Below are 10,230 nucleotides of genomic sequence, written 5' to 3' on the forward strand. Positions count from 1 at the left end.
ATGCACATTTTTCCTTGGTTACCATATTCTGCAGCCCTGTGAGCATTTGTAGTGAAAGGTTTGCAGCCAACAGCTAATAGGCTCATCACAGACCACATCTACCTTTTCCTACACCAAGTGCACATCTTTCTCATGATCAAACACTGTTCACTGACAGGCTTCCACCATCTGATGCACAGACACACCATGATTCCCTGCCACCCTTGGTCTAATACTGCCAATTCTAGATCGGAGAACATCCAAGGAATGTTTGGGAAGATTTAGAACAAGATTGATGTGACATACTTTAAGTACTTGAAGCATTACCCACAATCCTCAAACTCTCTAGTCTTCTGAACACAAAACAGCAACACATCCCCAATTTTACTGGATATACACATTGTGGAAGCCTCCTCAAAAGCTTCTGTGATATTAGCTTCATGTTAGCTTCAGCCAAAAAGACAGTACCTTTACACTCCAAAAACATACCATAAAAATGCTCTAACCCTCCAATGTTATGCAAATTGTGGACAGATCCTTTCAGAACATCTAACATGCCACTTACCAAATATTGCTGCCATATCCATTTCTCTGGTCTTCAATATCTTCCCTCCCTCTCCTCCCCCCAGGAAGGACAAGCAAATGACCTTGCAAAGACTGGCAACTTCAACTTACCATCCCAGTAGCTTCACCAAATGCTGTCAACAGCATCAAGATCTCCTCATAAGAATGCTGTGGACATTAGATGGAGACTGATCCCTCCACACTTCTGAAGCACATAATCATCAGCAGAGTTGACACTGTCCAGGAGTCAGTCAAGCACAGTGTGGAATGTCACATGGCCAGTACATCCTGTACCAACCAGTGCAGCTAGGCCAGACTGCCTTTGCAGTTCTTGCAAAGTACAAGCTGCCAAGGAACTCCGTAAGTGACTACAGACCTGATGTGCAACAGCTGGCAGGTTTTTCACATCCTTCTTTATTCAAGAAAGAGCACGTACAAAGCATTGCACATAGAAATACCTACCCTTCCTCAGCAACATTTAACAAAAATAAGCGATTTTGTTGAAAGCAATCGAGTTCTTCTGTAACAGCATTCTGCAGCTTCTGATACATCCAACAGACTGATTTACACAGTTACTTGTGGAGAATGAGCAGGCTTTGGCCAAAGTAGCTGGTTACTGCTCACTAACAATAACCAAAGCAGATGAGATACTCAGCAAGCCAATACACACCTGGCCTGCAGTCAGACCATTAGTATACATCTTTGCAGTCAGATGGTTACTCATTTCAGACCTCCCCAAAGTTTTAGATGCTACTGCTCAGTGTTTTGCATTTCTGTGGTACGTTATTTACAAATTAGCATATTCCATGAGCTGTAGGAATTCTTCCAACTTTCTAAAGGAAGTTGATTGCTAGCATCCAATGCTGTCATTTTTGGCTGCAGACTACAGGGTGGTTACTGAATCCTTTTGGAATGTACCAAAATACTGAAACTGTAGCCTTATTAATTGCTGGTTATCATGCCACCATTGTATTCCTTCCTTTAGAAAGCATTCCTGACAATTAGGTTTAACAGCCACGCTTAAAGGTGGATTGCATCTTAGGTACATAATTTGTCTTTAAAGACAACTTAGGCAACCAATTCATGATCCCTCCCCCTTTGTGGAGGAGTGCTTGTTTGCTGCACACAAATGCACTGCTAACACATTACCGCATGGTTAATTTTCAAGTGGCTGCTCCAAGCAGAAGTTCCAATGTGCATCCAACTCCTCCCTCTGACATTTCCCCTCACACAGCAAACAGGTAACAGGTAAACATGTTTTCCTCGAAAGGAACAGTTCCATTGTGGTATTGGTCTTCTCACACTAAACTGGCAGCCTAGGAAGCAGCCCACCTTCCTTCTCCCCCAACCAATACAGAAGCCAGTGCAGAGGAAGCTTTAGTCCATGCCTTTTCTGTAACCACAACTTCCCTCATGACACCTAAATTGCCTCCTTACAAGTGTTTCAAGTTTACGCTTCCACACCACCACCTCATCTATCTCCCAGATGACACCACCTTCAAGAATCAGACTGTTTAAATTTGTGTAACCAACTGTGCACAGCCTACCTGCAACTTCCATTGTTTTGAGTTATTACAGATGCTCAGCATCAGCAAGTCTGATACTGATATTTTGAAGGGGGTCAATAAACTCAGGGTTTCTTTTCCACATAAAGCTCACCACTCATTTCTCTGATACTAGTATTATCCTTCCTACAGTTGGCAGCTTGTTATTTAGGGAAAAGCGTTTTTTAAATATGCAGACAGTGATTTTGGTTCACATGCAATTTTCGAAAACAGTATCTGCTGAACAATTGCAACAACTGTCTCAGTAGGATTTTAAAAAGCATGGTCCCACTCCAGGCAAGAAAAGCTCTTCAGACATTACACTTTCTTCCAGTTACAGATCATCCACATTTGTCAGGCAGCACTTGACAAAAACGTTCCAACTCATCACTGGAAAAAGGAGAACAAGGTCTAAATAAAACAGCTCATTTGAGAGAGAAATTTCAACTTGCAAATAAGCACATACTTTGTATACTTTTTTTTTTTGGAAAAGCATCTAAAACCCCATTGAAGTAATACTTCTCAGGAAGTTTAAATTAAGTCTTTTGGTCTCATCTCAGATGCCGGATCCGGATTAGGGTTTTCAGCAAGGAATTCAGGTTCGGGATAGGCTCATCACAGATGAGATGCAGAAACAGTATGGCAAATGTAAATCTAATACAAGATGTACTTTTATAGCATTTCTGATTGAAATGCAAAATCAGACAGTCTTTTGACATTTAAATAAAGCAAGCATTTAGAACTTCTCATGTAGATTTAAAGGTTAGCTACAGTTAGGCACAGCTACTGGCACACAGTGCATTGGGGAAAACAAGTGGTCTTAAATTCAGTACATGTACAGAATAAGTAACTATACTGACCTACTGTATTAATCAATTACTGTAGTAAGTGTATCAGCAGCTGTCATAGTACTAACAATTTCTAACCTGGAATTACTTCAGACCTAATGATAAAATGCTTGGAAGATTTTTAATTACATACCTGAACAAACTAAAAGCATTTGTTCATATGGTTTGGGCCACTTCCATGCCTGAAAAGAGAAATATATTAGTTTAGAGATTTTCTTCCATCACTCCAAACACAACTTCCTATCTATATAGAAGATCACAGACCAAACTGCATTATTAAACATGTACTGGATTAGAATCAGTACTCCACAAGTTCCATAAAACAAACTGGAAATGTTCTCATACCACAGTAAGTCTTCTTGCATCTCTTGCCTGGCTACTGCTTAACTTGGCTGTAAACTGTGAAAGGCAACTAACCAGTCAAGTCTCAGTCTCCCTGTACCAAAACTCAAAGGCTTGATTTCTGAATTAGCTAATACCTGGTTCTCAGCTTGTATCAAAGCATTAAAAAATCCAGAAAAAGCTAAAAATCTATCAACACGCAAGCTTTACATAAGAAATTACATCCAGACAACGTTCTTCCACACAGGATTCTCCTGCGATCAACAGGGAAATTGGGTATCTCATTTTGAACCAGAACTGATAGAACTTAAGTTTAACACCAAGACAGATTATGAAACATTTCACTGTTTTCCATGATACACATTTACACAAACCCCACTATGTTTTAAATATGCCATTTTAAATAGAATTTTTTAATGTCACCTTGTACTTTTAAACAGGGTTGACATGACAATGCAGTTTTAAGAGCAGTCATTTAGAAATAGCCATTAGACATTTAAAACAAATTCGCTGAGTTTAAGGTATACAAGAACCACGAAGTCTATCATCAATATTTCACCTGTTCAGGAATTATAGTAGGCTAATCTCAAATCAGAGATGTGTTTTTCATCAAGCAATCAGGTTTAAGACAGGTTCTTCACTGATCAAACATACCAATGGTTTTGGGCATTACTCCAACAGAACCACCTTTTTAATTTAATCATACCATTTATTGGAATTCATACCTTCCAGCAGCAGCCTTCAAGCATCTCTGCAAAGACACAAATTGCACCAGTTAGTTTTACTAACAAGGCTTGCTACTTCCAACTTCTCTAGATCAGCCATGTCACAGCAATTCCACTTCCTACTTGTAATGCTGCCTGTCTAAACAATTCATCATTTTACACGTAGCATTACAGCACAAAGTTTCACTCCCACATTTTGACTTTGCACACTGGGACAAAGCCTGTTCTTCAAAATGAACGCTCTTCAAAGCAAGCTGTTGGTAGTTAGGCAAGACCTTTAAATACCTTTTTTTTAGGAAGGGAATAAAATTATGGATGTGTAGTAAGACATCAAGATTAGAACCTGTCCTCACACTTAGATTTTTAACTTTGCAAATGAAAGATCCACAAGTTCAGATTCCAAGTGCAATTTAAGTGCATTTAATTGAAAGGGATTAAGTTCAGATACCTGTGTAAGAATGAAGTTTAGGGAAACAGCTCCCAACACATTTGAGGAACCTTAAGTGTTCACCTATATATTTCTTCCCTTCTCCAGGTATAAGTTTAGACTAGTCTTTCTGAATTAGTTTAGTTCTTACAGCACTTTTAATACCTGGCAAACATTTGTTATTTATCAGCTCTAATACTGGATACCTGAAAAAACAGATCTAAAACTTCCCTTTCTGCTCTTCTGAGGTGCTACTATTTGCTGGGCAACAGCACATGCCCACATCAACGTGGACATGAGCTGAGTTTTAATAATACACTGAAGTCCTTATTCATAACATCTAGCTTGTATATGGGGGCAACCATATAAGTAACACTAACTGGGAGAGCAACTGAAAGATCAAATAACTTTTGAAAGAAAAGTGGTTTCATCTCAGAAGCCAGATCCGTATGAAGTTTTTCATCAACAAATCAGGTTTGGCAGTTTCATCACAATACACCACTTTTATAATTAGAGTAGTTCTCTAATATCAGAGCCACAACACAAGTAATAAATTTATATATCCCACAAAATAAGCTTTGTCTTTCATACACATGCACTGGAAAGGGAATACTCAGAGCTTTGAGAGGGAATACATTACAATTAACAAACAGTTCTGGCATTTCAGCAATAAACATTACCTGTATCTGTTGTACCAGGAAATCCTGCTGTCACAAGAAAATCATAATGAATTTCCCCATTATTCAAAACTGCTCATATGTCATTCTAGAAAGGAATAGAACAATCAGTTATAACACATTCACTCAGTAATGTAATACAGCCCACTAGGAATGACCAAGTTTTAGTCTTGTGGATCACCCTCCTCCCAGAGTTTTCACTTTGCAGACACAGCCACCAGTTGCACACATTTGAGTCAGTTAAGTTAAACTGAATACAGACCCTGATATTATTTCTTTGCATTTCCAAGAAGTCAGAATAACAAGTAATCTCCAGGTGTTACCCTTTCCTTCACCTAAACACTTACATTAAACTTCCAGTGAAGTCCACACTGACAAATAAGTCACTTTGAGGTGATATTTGTCAAATTTAGTATGTATATTCAGATATTTTAGCAGCTCCTTCAAGAGCTGCTTGAAATGACAAACTATTCACACCTGCCTTCCCAGTCCACACATTTCAGAACAAATCATGTCAAATAACATGCCTGAAATACATCAATAATTCAATTCCAAAGCTAATGACAATCCTACTAATTTGATCACACATTTATGTTGTTACACCACTTACCATATTAATGTATCCCTGCAAATTATTCAAAAGATAGCTTTCAAGAAAATCCACTTGTGTGTACCATATATTCTTCTAGCTCTGATGGTGTTTCCATGAAGGGCTAGAATTGAAATTAAGCTGAAATTAGTTTAAGCAGAAAACATCTCTTACAGCATTACTAAGCCAGAAGTCTACTAAGCCAGAAGTGATACACAAGCACCAATAATTTCTTTTTCATACAAAGCCAGTATTAGATTATAAGTCTTTAAAACCACTAGAGATTCTGTACATGCTAAAAAAAGTTGACCTGAATTGATTTTGGACCCTTTTTGCAACTATTAGCGCCCTAAGAACCAAGTCATTTAAACTTCTGCTTCAAAGTATTTGTCTATGATACACTTATTCACAATGCTGTACTTAAGTGTTTGAACTTTGATCTTTGTAGGTTCCTCCCAACTGAACTATTCTACTCCATCCACTTTGCAGGGTCATAACATCACTAACTACATTCAAAGATGGCCATGTATGTGGATACACACTAGCTCCAAAGCATGCCCAATGCTAAACAGCTAACTTGTACCATTCTCTGTGATCAGTACGTTTAGCACAAGTTAACCAACTGATTTATCATGTAGGTCTTCAAGCTTATTCAACTGATACAACAAATGAAATGATGCTAAGAACACTTGACCTAAGCACTAGCCTGAGTAAAACAAACACATGAATTACTCAGTTTAAACCATTTTTCCATTTTGTCCCACTTGATAGTCATACGAAGTGCCACCTCCTACCCTTTACAAATTCTGTACTTTCAAACAAAAAATAGGGAATAACAGTAAGAAATTGAAGCATTTATTATTTTGATCAGCAGTAGATATAAGGTTACTTCTAGGGCAACAAAATAAATCCATTACCTTACTGCTTCTGTACAATATATTGATCATCATTGAAAATTTCCACTTCATACCTAAAAAACAAACAGTAAACAAACTTAATACTTGAAATAAGCAAATACTTAGTACCAGGCCATTAAATCATACATATTTTGAGACCTAGAAAGTCTCAGAAGTAATGAAATGTTAAATAATTCAGTCTTCATTTTGAGTTTTTTTTTTTTTTTTTTAGAAACCAGCAGGAAACAGCCATTTTTTAGGAACAAAGGAATGACAAGTTACATCTGCTTGAAATCCCTTATTAAAGGCATTGTAAAAATAACTGCATCTATCCACTATTAAAAATCTTCTGGAGAAAATATTAATGAAAATTTGTTAGTTCAAGATTTAAATCCTTTGTGCAGAAACAACAATTTCAGTTTTTAAACAGGTAATGCAATTTTAACTACATATCAAGTATTTAAATCTATCAACTCACCCAGCAAAAGAAACAAGACGAAGTAAAACATTTGTTTTGCCATTTATAACCCTTAAAACGCACAGCTTCTAACTAAAACATCTATTGCTACACCATGTAAATGAAATAAATGCAACACTGCTACGAGATTACTAAACTTTATTTCATATCACCAAAACAATTTAAGCCATAAAACCCTTAAGTACAGTACATTATTGCACCCAATAATCAAGGCTTACTAACGGCTTGTAAAGACACAAGAACTTTACTGTTACAGTAATCTAATAGTGTCGGACTGGGGCTATCACTAGACAAACTAATTCAACACAGAATGAATGAAGCCAACAGCTTTATATATTAACACAACCACCTCCTAATCTCTGCTCACAGATAACAGCCTCGAATCCTAGCTGCTTTTTATTGCATTGCCTGCTCTTCCAGAAGGACTACTGCTCAATTACATTGGCATTCCAAGAAGGAAAAAGGCGCCTTTGTCACCGAACTTGGGAACAATACTCCCCAGCAAGAGCAAGTTAGGAATGACATTATTGCAGCACCAGGTGCATGGGGGATTTCTCCTCCTCACATGCACACTAATGAACAAAAGCGTACTCATACATTGAGAAGCCTGCTTTTCCTTAATTGGCTGTAAACTACTTGAGAACATTTACTTGTGGTTTGGCGAAGTTTCCATTGTCACAATGCTTAACTGACCAGGGGATTACATGAACCAAACAGAATGTTGCCTAAATCATAAGGAACTTATCTAGCCATCCTGCTATAAAACTTAGCCTTTTGTTATCACCTTAAGCCTTAATTTTTTTTTATAATTTCAATAAAGCCCTCTTATTTTCTTCTCATTACCTAGAAATAAAAGCAAGAATCGATAGTTAGGATATTAATCTGATTGTTCACATTAAAAAAATGTAACGATTTATGGCAGTATTCATGGATTTTACAGTAACTTTTTCTGTAATTTGCTATAAGGCAACTCGCTGATGCTGAGTCCTCTGCAACAAATACTGGCATGACCCAAAGGTGAGCACCAACCCTATGGTACTTTAAGGCCACTACCTTCTTTAAGCAAGCCCTAACCCTTATTAAAACACCTCTCTCCCATTGTTGCATTTCTGCAAAGTCATTTATCAGCACTAGAACTGCTAATTTTAACAGCTGTGTAGCAGAAGTCTGTGTCGCCCTAGGAAGGGGCTGCTCTCACCCCTATCAATTTGTGTGGCGCAGCCCTTGCTCGTCAGCCTCTGCAGGGCCCTGACCAGACACAGGCCACCGATTAAAGTGTTAACATATCTGCTCACAGAGCGTTTCCAGCCCGGCTCTATCTCTCTAGCAGGCAGGCGCCACCCGCTCCTCTGGCTCCGCACCACGGGCGGAGCCCCGCCGGCCCTACAGCAAGATGGCCCCCGCCGCACACGCGGCCGCCGCCGGCGCGGACTACAAGTCCCGGCATGCCCAGCGCCTCCCGCCGCACGCAGCTCGCTCCGTCGCGCTCCCGCCTCCCTCCCCGCGGCCGCGCGGGGCACGCCGGGACCTGTAGTCCGCCCCTCCGCCAGCGACGCAGCGCTTCACACCGCGACGGCCTGGCGCCACGGAGCGGGCCCCGCTGCCAGTCGCGGCCCCACGGCGGAGCGAGCCCCCCGGGGAACCGAGCACGAACGGGAAAACCCGGCCGCCATCCCCGCACCCGCCAGCGTCCCCCCTACCTTCCACCTCCGCCGCTCCGCAGGAAAAGAGCGGGCGCAGGCGGCGCGCGCCGCTTTTATACGCGGGCGGCGGGGCGGGAACGAGGCTGGCCACGCCCCCTCCCCGCCGCCGGCTGAGGGGCGGGGCTGCGCGGGGACGGCGCGGGGACGCGCGTTGCCCTCCAGACGCGTGCGGGCGCGCGGCGGGGCCGGCGGACGTTGGCACGCCTCAGGCCCGGGCGTTCCCGTGGCGGGCCGGGCCGCTGAGGGGAGCTGGGGGGGGAGGCGGCGGTGGGGTGCCCTGAGGGGGAGAGCTGGGAGGCTGGTGGTGTAGCCAGGTACTCTTACGGGTTTTGTGTGAAACGTACAGCTAATAAAGGCAGAAACAATGCAGCTCCACCTCCTGAACTCGCAATAAACGTTTTTGGCTGAACTCTTGTTTTTGTCTGTTAACGTTTCCTAGGGCTCCAGCTAGCTAACTTTCTATTCTGCAGCTCTTCCTAAATGAGTCGGCTTTCATTCGTCTCTAATTAGATCTTTTTGAAACCTTACCGCACGCACACCCTTTCCCTTTTTGGAAATGGCATGCGCTGCTTTACCCACATGGAGCATTCCAGCTCATCACGGCCGAACAATCTCCTGCCCACAACAGACGGGAAGTTTTCTGGCATGACTGCTGCTTCTTTATGTGGTTTTCGCTCCAGAGTCCAAGGGTGCTGCTCCATAGCGAACCTAAGAGTGGGCCTGCCCCAATCCCGATGCAATTTCAGCCACTGGAAGTCATGCAGATACATCTCAGACAGAAAATAGTTCGTGCTCAGCTGAGTCAGCCTCCTCTGCTGCTGTGGACATGCTAGTGAAAGGGTTGGCAGCAAATATCTGGGCTACAGTGGGCAAAAATGGCAGCCTAAATGATGTTACAACTGTTGTGAAACCACATCCCAAATTCTAATAGTATTTATGGTGTTCTCCATAATTGTTTGTAAATAACTTTTTTTTTCTATCTTTTTATTGAGAGGATTTATATATCGATTACCTCAGTATAGGAAATTAGGAAAAACAAGGACGGGCAAGAAAAGTTGTTTGGTATTTTGGCAACAAGTTGTGAAGAACACGACAAAAATTGGTAGTCCACAAATACAGGTGAACTCTCAATAGAAGAGTTTGACCACTGGAAGCTGGTAAGGGATGTCTAGAAAAGTGAGTTTTAAAGTGGTAAAGCACCTGTCAATTTTAGTCTTGAAATTACTAAGATGAATACTATTAGGAAGATTAAATAGTTGACAAAAAAAAAAAAAAAAAGTTTCTTCTGCAACCCACAGCAGATGACAGTCTTCTTCTCTCTCCTTTCATTCTTCCATGACCCTGTTTCACCTAAAACCTTCCTCTTGACTGCAAGCAGAGTGACCCAAGTGGCAGACTGCAAGCTGCAGCTGGCCTACCACCTTTTCTGGTGTAAAATGAAACATGAGGAAAAAGATA

The 10,230-nt window shown here is 41.1% G+C and overlaps 1 long non-coding RNA gene and 2 other non-coding genes across 3 annotated transcripts; all 3 read right to left on the reverse strand.

Moving 5' to 3' along the window:
- Positions 1-935: 935 nt before the first annotated feature.
- Positions 936-8,801, reverse strand: LOC118254333 (uncharacterized). Its single transcript, XR_004780653.2, has 7 exons — positions 8,770-8,801; positions 6,613-6,665; positions 5,717-5,819; positions 5,110-5,194; positions 4,003-4,028; positions 3,069-3,117; positions 936-2,477 (listed from the first exon to the last, which is right to left on the reverse strand). It is a non-coding gene; the product is annotated as an uncharacterized LOC118254333 (long non-coding RNA).
- Positions 2,641-2,711, reverse strand: LOC118254370 (small nucleolar RNA SNORD50). Its single transcript, XR_004780664.1, has one exon. It is a non-coding gene; the product is annotated as a small nucleolar RNA SNORD50 (small nucleolar RNA).
- LOC118254371 (small nucleolar RNA SNORD50) lies at positions 4,859-4,925 on the reverse strand. The gene has a single exon (XR_004780665.1). It is a non-coding gene; the product is annotated as a small nucleolar RNA SNORD50 (small nucleolar RNA).
- Positions 8,802-10,230: the final 1,429 nt, after the last annotated feature.

The sequence above is a fragment of the Cygnus atratus genome, chromosome 3 (genome assembly GCF_013377495.2).
Source record: "Cygnus atratus isolate AKBS03 ecotype Queensland, Australia chromosome 3, CAtr_DNAZoo_HiC_assembly, whole genome shotgun sequence".
Taxonomy (NCBI): domain Eukaryota; kingdom Metazoa; phylum Chordata; class Aves; order Anseriformes; family Anatidae; genus Cygnus; species Cygnus atratus.